Here is a 13,678-nt window from a genome sequence, read left to right on the forward strand (position 1 = left end):
TATGCATCTCATTATTATGTAGAAATGTAATTTTCTGTATTGCAAACATAGTATCTTTTATCTTCTTTTTTAAGGGGTGGGAGAACTGTGGGTATTGTGTATAGCTTTGAACTCAGCAGATACTAATTTGGTGGTATAGCAAGGGTGAAATGTTCAGTTAGAAAAGAAAACAATAGCAGATCAGCTACTGCTTGTATGACAAAGTATCAGCCTAAACTTACGAGGTACCTCTAAGAGACATTAGCAGTGCATTTCATTTTCTAGGAGCTTGGATTAAGAGAGAGAGGTAATTTTGCCCATCCATGTATCTGTGATGTTCTTATCTTTTCAGATGTTTCAGGTTGCTTTAGGATACTTCCATCAACAATTTAGAATCAAGGGCTCTGTTTAAATATCAATACCATGGCAATCCAAACCTCCCTCAAGGCAGAGCTAGATATCCTAGGTGAGCACATTAGAATGAAAGTGTTTGTCTAGGTGCATTTCTCTTTCACTTTAATTGAAAGTAGAGAGGTGTTCAAGGCATACTAATTCTGTACTTTACCCAGAGGTGTGTGCTGTCGTGCTGGAAGCAGAGGACAGCGCAGGCTGCGGGCAGCGGACCTGGGTATGGAGGCAAGATGAAAGCCCTTGTGTTCCTCCATTACACAGTGAAGGTGCTCCTTTTGCAGCGAGGTGTGGGTGCTGAAGCAGAGTGATGAAGCCCCCTTGCCCCCTGCTCATCCCCCACGGGGCTGGCTCAGGGAGCAGGCATCCTGGGTGACGAGGCAAAGCCCGGGATCCCAACCAGGTCTGGCACAGTCCGCTCTGTGCCTCCCTGCCCGCTCCTTGGCTGTCAGCAGGAAATTTGTCTTCATCCCAGTGGCTGGGAATCCACTGCTGGGATGGACCCGTTGTAGGAGCTGCTATACAAATGCCAAAGAGGCTCTGTACCCCAAAAGTCCTAAACTGCTGAAACTTTACATTTGTCCTCCTTGTGCCACACCTAGGAACTGAGGTTTGGTAAGCTAATGAGGGACTTTCTTAAACTTTCATGCAGCAGAACTCAAAAGAAAATAACTAATTAAAGAAAAAAAAAAGAAGCTGGAGATAGAAGAAACATCTTCCACCAGATAATTTATCAAGGTATTTTCTGCAACCCCTTTCAAGCCAAAAATGTTGCTGCAGGTGTGAAGTTAGTTTGCTTGTGAAGCTGCTTGTATACCCAGGTGTGCCACCCTCACACACTGTCCCTGTCACGTACGTGCTAGCCTTCGAGAAGAGACGCATTCTGGCATTGAGTGTCTCGTCCCATTCCGTGTTCTGCTCTGGGACTTGGCCAGGTGGGACTTGTTTTCACTTTTATCTTCCACAGACAGTATCACCTGCTTTGGATTTCTTAAAGATCTCTGTCAGATGTGTGCACCAAAATGTAAAACTCTGAACGTTCATTTCATTCATGCATCTGTGTAAGAAGATTATTACTACTTTTAAATGAAAATTGAATATTTAACTGAGAGAGGATTTCTGCAATCCATTTTAAAGTATCATTTATTATATTATGAGTAATAGCCTGAAACCCATACCAGAATTCAGTGGACTGTTTCACCACACACTATACAGCAAATTCTCACACCTCTTGATAAAGTTTGCAATTTAATTGATGGTGAACAATATAGAGAGGGAGAGATATGTTGTGAAACAGGCGTAGCTTTATGTGTTTGTGCTTACAGGTGTCCATATAGGATAGTTCAAAGTTTAATCATTAATAAATTGAGAATGTCAGGTTTTCTTCCAGCCTATCTATATGAATTTACAAAATTTTTGGAAAGTGTAAAATAACTGAAGGTTACAGAATTTTCTTTATTTCGGTTTTCTTACATCACTTCATTTTCCTGTAACTTTGGGCCTTTGTATTTCTTGCAAACAAAAGACCAGATTTCAACTTTTAAACCAGATCTTAGACAAATTTCAGGAATTCACGTCTTACTTTCATTTTTATCCTGCCATTGGAAATCCTGAAAGAAAAATGGTAATTTGTCTATAAAACAGGTCGGGTGCTTTTACTGTGTTTCAGGTATTCAGAAATTTTAGTTATCTCTTCCTTTAAATAGAACTGCGTTTGTTGTCATCCCAAGTGCTGAGAAGTGGCATTGTAAGGCAATTCTTTTTGTACTCACAAACAAGATTCCATATGACAGTATTTTGAAAGTGTTTTTTAAAATTGTTCTACATCTGTGTCTGATATTAAAAGCACTAAAAAACAGCCAAAAAACAAGCCCTCCTAACGGCCTCAAAATGTAGAATATGTGTACACTATATATATTCAAAACTGCCTATCTTTAATTTAAATAGCAAACATAAAGCATAAATGCCCCCTTAAGCTTTCTTCACAAGCTTTACTGCTTTATAGACTTTCTCTGCCAAACTTCTTTGCTCCTGCTTACAGTTTTCATATCTGAGCAGAGACAGTCGTTCCCTTTCATACTCTGACCAGGGCTATTTGGATGTCACCTTGTCTGCAGGGTGACACGGCAAAATACTCGTGCCGCTTGCTGCAAAGTCCCGAGCACCCGTTGCCCCACACCTTTGCACCTTAGTCGACCCTTGCCACCCTGCCCCAGGGCTGGCATGGGCAGGGCTGCAGAGGGACGGTGGCACTGCAGAACAAACCACAGCAGCCAAACCCCACCTGCCTGTGGTGCAAGAACATTGGGTTGAATTTAGTGTTGGAGAAGCAGTGCAGATGGTGGTGAACTGTTGCAGCAGTCTGTAAGCAGGGTTTGAAAATTGCTTTTGGAGATCAGGCTGATCACATCGCCCTGGGGTGGTGAAGTAGCAGAAATGATGACCCAGGACCCAGATGGAGTGGTGGTGGGTTTGTGCAAGGTATGTGATATTGTGAACGGACTTGCACTGAATTTATGTAAGGGTGGCAGAAGCTGTTAAGGTCCAGCAGCTGAGTATTGGTAAATTAAGCCAGTCGCAGGCTGAGAGGGACTAGGTCAGCAGAGCAATACTGGTTTTAAATAAGTGCACAGCATTCATTAAAAAGAAACCTTAACTATATTTTAATTTGTAGCTAGTATGTGTTTAGAAGTATTATATTGTGTGTATAAGTAAATTATGGTGTCTTTTTAGGAGGCAGTAAGGCCTCGTGTGTATAAAATATAAACTAAAACACATTAGTAAAATTATGTATATGTGGGAACTACCTTGTGCAGATATTACCAAGCTACATTAAATTTTGCCTTGATAGTTTAGCTTTGCCCAAAAAACTTAATGTATTGGCTTTTCAGGGGCTTTAAGTCAAAGTCAACAGAACTTTTAGGTTGTAATTTTGCAGCAAATTTTTATTTTTATACAGAATGGTGATGTTCAGCATCGTAAGAGGAAATTCATCCATCACTGGAAACCATGTGAAAATGAGTTTTACTTATTGTTTGGATTTAAATAAATTCTCTTTTTATTTCTGTGCTTGTTGATTAACTTAAAGTATAGGAATTAAAATTACTAAGTTATACTACAATGGCTGAATCTTGACAATAGTTCTGTAGGAAACAGGACATGTAAATGCAAAATCAGAATGGTGTGTTTTCCTAAAGTGGTACCATATGTTAGTTGATTAACAAGTTGTAGGGATATTAGAAGATCTTGGCTGCTGGTAAGAAGGAGCATCTGTTTTCTAAGTCTTTATCTAATATGTGTAAAGACTTTGCCAAGTCAAGTTTAAGCTTTTTTTTTTTGCCTTTTTTTTTTTTTTCTTTTCCTTTTGGTATATCAGCTATTAATTCCTTGGGTATTTTTCTTTCCATAGGCAATGCTAATGTGTCCTTGGGGTTTAAATCTAACCCCATCCCTGTGAAGGAAATGCAGTAATGTTAAGAAGTAATGCAGAATGTCCCATGTGTGGGTATTTTATATGAGCAGTTAAAAATTCTTCCAGCATCACAGCTTGTGTTTGGTGTAAGACTTCATGTTTTGGTTTGGTTTTATCTTCAGCCAGACATCAACCCCGGTAACTAAAGAGCAATTATAAGAGTTGAATTCTACTTCAGAACTTAGTGGTTCATATTGATGGCACTGCAGTGAGTGTGCAGAGTGCCAAGTGCGCTTGCCTGTATAACTACAAAAACAAGTGTCATGAGTGTTTACAAAGTAAAATGTACCACCTTCCACTTAAGACCTATTTTGAGATCTTCAGTAACGTTTAAGTGGTTAATCAGTCTCACTATACTGGCTTGCAGCAGATTCTCTTGTGGTCTAGCCAGTTTTGGGGCTGTGGTGAGAGACAACAGTCTGAGGCTTTCACCCTGAAAGCAAATGAGGTCTTGGAGAAAGACAGAGATTTTAAGTTGTTTCATGCCTGCCTTATAGAGAACTTCTACTCCTTTGTGTTCAAGAAGATCACAATTTAAGGTTTCCCAAACACAGCATCTAAGAATTACTTTTCTTATCCAGGCCTGATAAAGTTTTTTGACTTTTCTCTCAGTTGGGGATCTTACCTTAGCAATCTGCTTTGATGTGACTTCAGGCTTGGGTTTGTGCTCAGCACTTTGCTCAGAGTTACCTGGGAGGAGAAGGCTGAAGCAGGAGCTGGTGGGCCATTAGATGCTGTAGACCAGCAAAGACAGATCATATAAGCTCTCTACAGCTGCGCTGGCTCCCTGTCTGCAGAGTCCTACAGTATCTCTGATTTATGCAGCACTGCATTTCATCCTGTGTGGTTGGTTTTGTTCCAGTGGATGAAAGCAGTAGTTGAGGTTAGATGAGGCTTTGCAAGCCTCAGATTTAAATATCAAGAGACTTTTCTCCTGGTCTGAGGGAACATGAGCACATTGACCCCTCAGAGCTGGTGTGAGCCTATGGTACTAAGAGCACGTACATCAAAGAAATAATTTCTCTCAACATGTTTTCAGTGGGAGACTCAGGTTTATGGAGTATAACTTTGTTTTAGATCCAGTTGTAAACTGGCTGGGAACGTTTCTGTTTTGTTTGTCTGTCTCTTTTTAATTTGATTATGTCTCCTCGGCAGTGGGAGAGCTGTCTTACAGATACAGCCAGAGAGACCTCTCTACTCAGCATCTCCCTCTCCTTTGGCACTCCCACTCTTTCTGCTAGCTACAGTGCTAACAGAGTCGGTCCTTGCCTTGCCTGGCTCTGGAATAACCTCACCCTCGACGACAATTTCAGGGCCCGCATAGTTACTGCCGAGCAGCGGAGCCGGGGCAGAGCCGCCCGGCCCCCCCGGCGGGGCGCTGCCAGCCCTTCGCCTTTGCCTTCCCTTCCCTTTACAAAATGCCACGCACCGCATCTCAGAAGCCCGGGGCAGGTCCTGCGTGGCTGTGACCCGGGCGGGCGCTGCGGCGGGCAGGGCTGCCCAGGAGGGGGCAGCAGCGCACCGGCTGCCGGTCCCCGCGCGGCCCCCGCCCCCGCCGTGCTGCCCCGGCCCGGGGTACGCCTTCCGCCGTCACCAGCTGGAGGGAGCGCAGAGGATGTTCTTCTGCATGTTCTTCTTTTGGGGCTCATTTTGTTTTGCTGAGGATGAGAGGAAAATGCACATTTTACAAAGATATTTTTTTTTAAAGTGGTTTCCATGTTCTTAATACCTCTATTGGCAAAGTCTGATTTCTCTGGTCATCTGATTTTCCCTTACTTTCATTAGAAGGCTGTAATTTGAGGCTATGAAGGAAGTTTTGAAACACAGTGGGTGGAGATCAACCTACTTTCTCAGTGCTTTGGGACTTTCCATGGTAGGAAACTGTTTATTTAGTTTTGCAGAAATTGCATGTACTTCGTTGGCAGGACGTTGAGCATAGCCATCTGATGACCACAAAGTGAAAAGCTAGGACAAGTCTTAAGACAAAGTAGCAAGACAGGAAGCAATTTCCCTCTCCTTCTGCTGGGCTGTGTGCTTTAAGGGACGGCAGCTTCAGCGCCTGCAGGTGGGTGCTCGCTTTCCATGTAGATAGTCAGGCTGATGCTGAGCAGCCTTAGCTGTTGTAAACCCCCAGCCCAGCTCTCTGCTTCTCACCAATCCAACTATCCACTCTGTCCAGCTACCAACAGCTTTGAAATCTCAACCTTTTAACTATGCCTTCATCTCTACATACTGCCAGAGCTTTTCTTGATTTGTTTTCCGTGGGGGGCTGTAAGGGTCAAAGTAAGATATTTTGTCAGCAAAATATGTTGATGATGATGAGCCGAGAGATGAGAAAAGAAACAGCTAAGCAGGCAGTTGCAGAATGCACGTGTGTGTTTGCGTGAGAGGGAGAAGTGTTACCTTCTCTGCGTGGTGCCATATGCTGCACAGACCTGAGACCCCGGCGCTGCTCAGGAGAGCCCACAGTGTCTACATGGATTGGGGTCAAAGTGTAGAAGGAAGTGCTGTTTGCAACTCTTCTGGCACAGCCGCAGCAACCACTCATGAAGTGTTACGGACAGAAGTTTAAGAGCAGGCTTCATGCTTCGGTTTTCAAAGCCTGGCCAGGAGTCATGCAACAACTCCATCTGGTATGGGACTGCAGGCAGAAATGTAGTGCAAGGGAAAGACAGAGAGTCCTCAGCCTTGTAAAATGGTATTTAATGATGGTGAGAGTCTCCTTAGAATATGTTCTGGGTTGGATTGTTTTGTTTCAGGAAAGAAGCATTTAAGAAACTGATTTGTCCAGTCTGCTGGCAGCAAAACAGTATGACAAAAAGTGCTGGGCAAAAATAGAAATAGGGAAGTCTTCATACAGAGAATCTGGAACATGAGTCTAAAATTTAGGATTAAATATATGCTTGGCTCTTCAGGAAAACAGTCTACATGGGAATCACCAACTGTCTAAAACATTGTGGAAATGTTAAAGAGTATTAGAAGATATTGCCATATATACAGTACATTGCCATATATATAGTACATGTTTTCCAAATAAAAAATTAATTTTATTATATTCTCAAAAATATTTAATGAAGTGTGATACAATCCAAAAAGCCATATGTGCAGATGTTTTCAGGAGACCACCACTACCTCCAATGGAGAGCTGCCCACTGAAAAATCAGTGCTCTGCTCTGCCTGTGTGTGAGTCACCTCCTGCAACACTGGCCCTATACGTGTTGGGTATTTAGTCTAATGTGTATGCTGCTTTACAGTCATGGAAAGACATCTCAGGAGAGTAATTCACCCCATCCTAAAATAGGTGTCTAGAAGGAGTGGGATGAGTAACCTTCAGCAGGTTCCTGTTTCACCCCTGTGGTTTAGTAGGTGTGTATCTTACACTAGCTGCTTGTGTTTTTGCTGGCTGAGACTAGGTGAGGTGCTGCAGGTTGGCTTCCCTTCAGAAGAAGGAAGCTCTGGGATTCTTTGGTGGTATCTCAGGAGAAGTCCCATCAACTAGAACATAGCACTCTGATTTTCCCTTGTTTGCCGTGTCAATGTTGCGGATGGGCGTAAACCAGCTCTAGAATAACCAGTGCCTCTGCCAGCCTGCAGCCACCCTTGCAGGCCCGTATGCAGGGGCCCTGGTCTCCAACAGAGGATGGATTTGGCGGCTCTGTTCAAACAGCAGTATGCAAAGATTGCTTATGCAAGGTGGTGTGAACTGTGTGTGCTCCACAACCACGAAGCTTTCGTGGTTTTTTTGTTAACCACTTCAGATTTTCTGGGTCAAGAGTTACCGAGTTAGATCACTGGATATCATGTCATACGTACATCACTTTGAAAAACAGTATTTATTCATGCAAATTAATGTTTACGAAGAGTCTTCTCCAACATAACCCAGCAGGTCCCTGTTACTGCAGTAGCTCCAAGTGCATGACACTCCTTACTAGTCTGATATGTTTCTGCAGTTAACACAGAAGTACATAATCTCAGGTATGAAACTGCCATTACTTTCCTGCAAGTTTGATAATTCAGTAAGAACTGCTTTCTAAAGTACTTGAAAATCTAATGAGATTCTGGATAGGCCTCTTTCAAGTCAGCCAGTCATAACATTCCTTGAGAAATTGCTAGTAAAAAGTTTCTTACTGTGCATAGCTGCTTAATAAAAGGTACATTATTCTTTGCCCTTGAAAAATCTCCTAACACACACACAAAAAAAAAAAAACCCAAAACCCAAAACACCCTCTCCTGCTTTCTTGGAATAGGAAGGCAGGGAGGTGGTTAGACATCTCAGTAAGGTAAGGAAATAGTAAAAGCAAATATCCGAAGAACTACAGGAACAAAACATCTGATGCCCGCATGGAGAGGTTGTGTGCAGTAGCATGGGCAGATATTCAGATTTCATGCTTCTAATTGAGCAAATTGCCAATGTTCCTGCTGCTACCAGATCCCTGTACTACGCTGTGGAGTACTGTGTGCTGATCTGCACAGTCTTGCCTGCCTTTACCCAGGGTCCAATATTCCAGAAAGATGGGGAAGGATGAGAGAGGCTTGGTTCTACCCTGTGCTTCAGCCTGTGTCATGGCACCTAAAGTCCTCCAGAGTGGCCTCTCGGTAGTGGGGAGTTAATGAGAGACAAAAGATGATCTCAGCCCCCCAGAGCTGTACAGATCGCTTGCTCAGGTTTAGTAGTGTTCTGACACTTGGGGGTAGTCAGAGCTTCAGATGCTGACAACATATAAGATTTACCCTGCATTGTCCACCAACTCTGTGGAATAGCCGAAGCACGGCAAAGTCATCCTCTAGCTTCCACTACACTAACTTTGCTGTGTAGACAACTGTTTAAGGCCATTTTTACAACAAATGAGATATGATTTAACATACTGTATGCCATTCATTCTCTCCCATATCCTCTCTCCAGGAGGAGTTGTCTGTACGATTCTCACTACACAGCATAGTGTATTTATTAGGTCTGGGCTTGTTATTTTTCTGTTGTAATGTAGTTGTTTCTGTTTTTTTCTGCTTAGCATGTATGACAAAGTGTTACTGTCAGCATTAGGGCTTCTTGTACCTTGTCAAGTGTAAAAGCAGCTGTAGCAGGTCAGACCAGAGGTCCAGCCTGGCAACCTGTATCAAATGGTGATGGTTCCCTAGGAAAGAGTAGCGGATCACAGAGAGTACATCGTGATACTTCTGGAATATCCTCCCAACTCCCAGCCATATATGATTACGGGATTACCAAGGATTATGTCCTTTATTTAACAGTGCTCAATGGAATTTTTTCCCATTAACCTGTTTTTTTATCTTTTTAAACTTTTTAAACTCAGCAACTCAAATGTCCTACAGCAAGAAGTTCCCCAGCTTACCAGCACTTCCATAGTGCTCTGTGAAATTAATATTCACATCTATGCATTTTTGAATCATTAGCCTACTTGTTTAATTTGATGGCCCTACAGTCTGTATTGAGAGAGACAATGAACAGTCTTTCCCTATTCAGCTTCTCTCTGTCACTCATGTTTATAGACCTCAAGCAGATGTTTCAGTCATCTGTTTTCAGAATGGAGAGTCCTACATAATTTAGTTGTTCCTTGTACAGATACTGTTCCATAACTTTGATCATCTATGATGCCTTTTTCTTAACGTTCTTATTTCTGCTGTATCTGTTTTGACCTGGAGTGAATTAAAACTGCATGCAATATTAAAAATGTGGGTAGGCTGTGGATTTGTAGAGTAGCATAATGATATTATCTGTCTTATTTGCTAGTCTTTTCCTAGCATTTTCTAACAACTATTTGGTTTTTTAATCACTAATGAGCACTGAGCTGAAATTTTCATAAAATGGTTATTACCTCAAACTCTCTTTTTGAGTGGTAATAGTCTGTTCAAAGTCAACGCGCATCAGTTTACTTTTATCTATATGGGATTTCATCTGTCACTTTACTGCCTAGTCAATGAATCTTGTGAAGTCTCTTCTTCATGATCAGCCCTCATCTGTACTTCACTGAATATTGTCACGTTCTCAGCAAGCTCTGCCACCTCACTTGTACATTCTTTTCCAGCTCACTAAAGTAGAGCGCTGCCTGGACCAGTGCATTCTCTGTGATGCCATTAGTAATCTCCATCCCTTGGGAAACTTGGCAGTTGTTCCTACAGGGTCTTTCCTATCTTTATTCATTTTTTATTGATGGGAGGATCTCCTCTGTTTGGTTCTTTACCAAGGAATGTTGCTACATGCCCTGTGGAAATCCAAGGGAACCGTATCTGCTGGCTATCACATGTCTGTTCTCCCACTGGGTTGGGAAATGAAAATGTAGTTCTTGCTTCTGCTTTCCTCGACCCATATGATCTTGTGTTTCCGATTCTCTCTGCAACATTAAATTATTGATTTCACAAGTCCACATCTGGGTTTTGCTACTCGCCTAACACGTTGTCCACATGCAATATGTCAGAGTCCTATTGGGAAGTGACATACACTACTTTCTGAAGTCAGGGTGGGGAGTGTTTATGGTTCTTAGTTTAGCTCCATCAGCAAAAGAAAATTATGAGTGATAGTGCCTCTATGGCTGAATTTGTGGTTTATTGAAAACTGTGGCAGAGCCCACAAAATGAAGAGAGAAAATAATGTGTGATTTTAAATTTGAGCTGTTGGGTGCAGCTGCAGCTTTCAGAAAGCTTTTCAGCCTGGTTCCTGCCCCACTTTCTCCTAGCTTCCTTTTACTGACAAAGGATGCTGAATTGCAACACTGAACACTCCATGGCTTAGGTTTTTTAGCATGCAAACAACTTAGACTTTAAATGGCATCGTTTTGAGCCTAGGTATTAATAGATGTACATTATTTAAGAAGGGGCTGAAGATACAAAAATTTTTCATTATTTTTTTAAATTCGGAATTTGTAGCAATGTACTAGAAGTTTTTTAAAAAATAGGTAAATTATTTAAGCTGTCTGCAAGAGGTTTAATGTTTCTGGTTTATTGAGATGTCACTCCCTCAATGAACTAATAGCCTCAGAATTCACTGTTACTTATCATGTATCGAATAAAGCTGCTATATTCTTACAACTGGTGACAACTTCTGCAAGATGACGGGGAACTAGTCTTTAACCAAATAAAGAATCCCTGCGGTGTGGCAGTCCCAAGCTGATGAAGACAGCTGAGGAACTGAAAACATGCTACCTTTCAACAACCAGTGCTTTATTCATGTCTTGGAAACACTCCTGAGATTTGCATGGAGCTATGCAGAAAAGGTATTTAGTGATGATTTGCAAAGCACTGACACAGTCTTAATGTCTGTGACTAAAATCAAGTACACTGCAAGACAGTGTTGAAAAAGGACCTCATGCTGCCCAGGAGGCCCAGTGTGGCCGTCTCCTCCAGAGGAATATTTCTCAGACTCTTAAAATCAGAAGACCACCCAGTCTTTTCCTTGTAGGGTGCGGAAAACAAACAAATTACTTTGATGGTTGGGAAAAGAAAGTGATTGATAATTACTGCCTGTAGCATTTTACCCCCTTATTGTGGTATTCAGGCTGTATTTTCTGGCTGCGTTCAGGCACTTCTTTAGAAGTGCTTCAGATTTGATTTAGGTGCTTCAACTGATGTCAGACCTGTGAAGCCCTCTGTTCTAATTTCCATTCTGCAGACCATCTTCTGCATTTAGGTTTACTACCATAGTCCTGGAGAGAGAATAGCTCTGGATAGAGCTTCTCTACTGGGACCAGCAATTCTCGATTTGAGCTCTTACAGCAAGACTCCTTGCAAAAACGCAGACTAAAAGCACTGAATGAATACTACTTATGGGTTGCAAACTCATCCTTTCCTTACCCAATGTCCTCTTCCAAGGGCATTCCTGTGTTACTCTCTGCTGTGAGAGAGGATTTATGGGAGCTTATAAAACTGAAATGGGGGCATGTAAGTAATACTGTCACCTTGTCTCAAAGAGATTTTGATACTTCTTTCCTTCCAGCACTTTGCCCAGAATTTCCTCCAACTGGTAAAAGGATTTAGAGATCATTCTAGCTGCCGTCTTGACATACTATCTTTTAATTGCAGTTGTAGAGCAAAAAAAAGACAGAAAAAAAGTGTGAATTTATCACTGGACATCATGATGTTAATTATGAAAGATTAAGGCAATAGTATGAAAATCGTAAATCACAAAGTTATACTTTTGCAGATGAGCCTTGGAAATCAGAGTATTGGAGTATATGTGTATGCAGTAAAAGGTGTCTATGTCACCAATTAGTATTTAATAACCTTTTCCTCTGGAGTGAAGAAAGCCTGTTATTGTCACTACTTAGTGCCTCTTCCCTATCCTCAGTTATGCTGCATGTAAAGGCATGTGCTATATTATGAGAGATATTTGTATATCTCAGTGCAGACTTGCAGTTTGTAAAGGGAGATAATAATACAATGTCATTTTATGTTGTCAGTGGACAGCTCACCTGTTGAGTCATCATGTTGTTTGGAAAATTTTTGTAAGAAATACAAAACAGTTGGAATTAAATTGTCTTGGGTTATGTATTTATTCATGAGAGAGGCAGAGGCTCAACCTCTGAATAAGCTTAAACCTTTTATGACAGCTTTCTGTGCTGACGTTGCTTATTCTTGCCTTCACCCCAGGCAATTTTGTGTGCTTCTTGGAGCCTGATGAGATGGATCATTGTTACTTTTTCTCCCTTTTTATCTTCTGCAAAAGTGTTGCACAGAAGAAGCAGACTTCCCCTTGTAGGAGAAATAAGGTATGACACCAGAGTCATGTCACTGCAGCTCACTTGGTGCTTGGACATTTTGTCCTTGCCATGCCCAAAGCATGATCTCCCTTTTCGGGAGGAGGTAGCCATGGCCATAGCCTCCCTGTCCAGGCTGTGGAGTGCTCCATCCTCATACCCCTTTCCCTGGGGGCTCTGTGCTGTCATGCAGCATCCAGCTGCACCGGTGTTTTTTGAGGTAAACTTAGGTCATGTACCCCCTTATTACTGTTGTTATATTAAGTTCAGAATAATGGGCTCTGATAATTCTGCTAGCTGCACTGCAAGGAGAAAATGGGTATACTAGAAAGAAAATAAAGAGAGACAAAGACTTGTTTTCGAAGATGAAAACTGAAACTGAGGTATAATGCAAGTCTTCAGGAGCTCAGCTGATATGAGTGATTGAGGAGGAAGCTGTGAGGTGGCTTTCTAACCCAGCACAGGTCCTAAAGCCCTGGTGGGTCTGGCTGACAAGGGGGGAATAAGTCTGACTGCTGGAAACTGAAGTTAAGTCAACCTTACCCTGAAGAAATAGGAAGCAATTCCTTAGCACTGAGGGTAATTAAACATCAATTAACTACAACATAGTCTGTGAAATGAGAATGCGTATATTTGCAAAACCATGTTAGTCCAGGTGCAGCAAGAAAGCCTGTATTTACAGGGTTGGTTGTTGCAGGGTGGAGAGTTATGGAAGTCCTGCTGCTGTTGGACGTGGTGTGCCTGGGCCATCAGCTCCATCACCCACCCTCACGGGCCTGTGTGCTGAAACGCCCTCAAATAACATGCTTGTAGCACTTGCAGCTCTGTATTAGACAGTGATTATAATCAACTGTCGTGCTTCAGCCTTTCAGCTAGTAACGTACAGCATTCAGGAGGGTTTGCCCCCTTCCACGCACCTTGGGCTAGGTATGTTTTGAGGTGCTTTTCTTTTTCTGTTCAGTTTTTTTCATGCATAAGAGAGTGGCTGTGCTGGAGACAGTGGCTGAATGTGTGCACCACATCTCTGAGGTTAGGATAGTTTTGGGGTTTTTTTAAGGTGGATGTCTGATGTGGGAAATTAAAGACAGAGGAAAGAACTTTCCTCAGGGTTAAG

At 42.1% G+C, this 13,678-nt stretch overlaps 1 protein-coding gene across 2 annotated transcripts in view; it reads left to right on the plus strand.

Moving 5' to 3' along the window:
• The window catches only part of KIAA1217 (KIAA1217 ortholog), a 370,897-nt gene that overhangs the window by 168,768 nt on the left and 188,451 nt on the right, over positions 1-13,678 (plus strand). The gene's annotated exons all lie outside the window — the stretch shown is intronic.

The sequence above is a fragment of the Phalacrocorax carbo genome, chromosome 2, assembly GCF_963921805.1.
Source record: "Phalacrocorax carbo chromosome 2, bPhaCar2.1, whole genome shotgun sequence".
Lineage (NCBI taxonomy): Eukaryota > Metazoa > Chordata > Aves > Suliformes > Phalacrocoracidae > Phalacrocorax > Phalacrocorax carbo.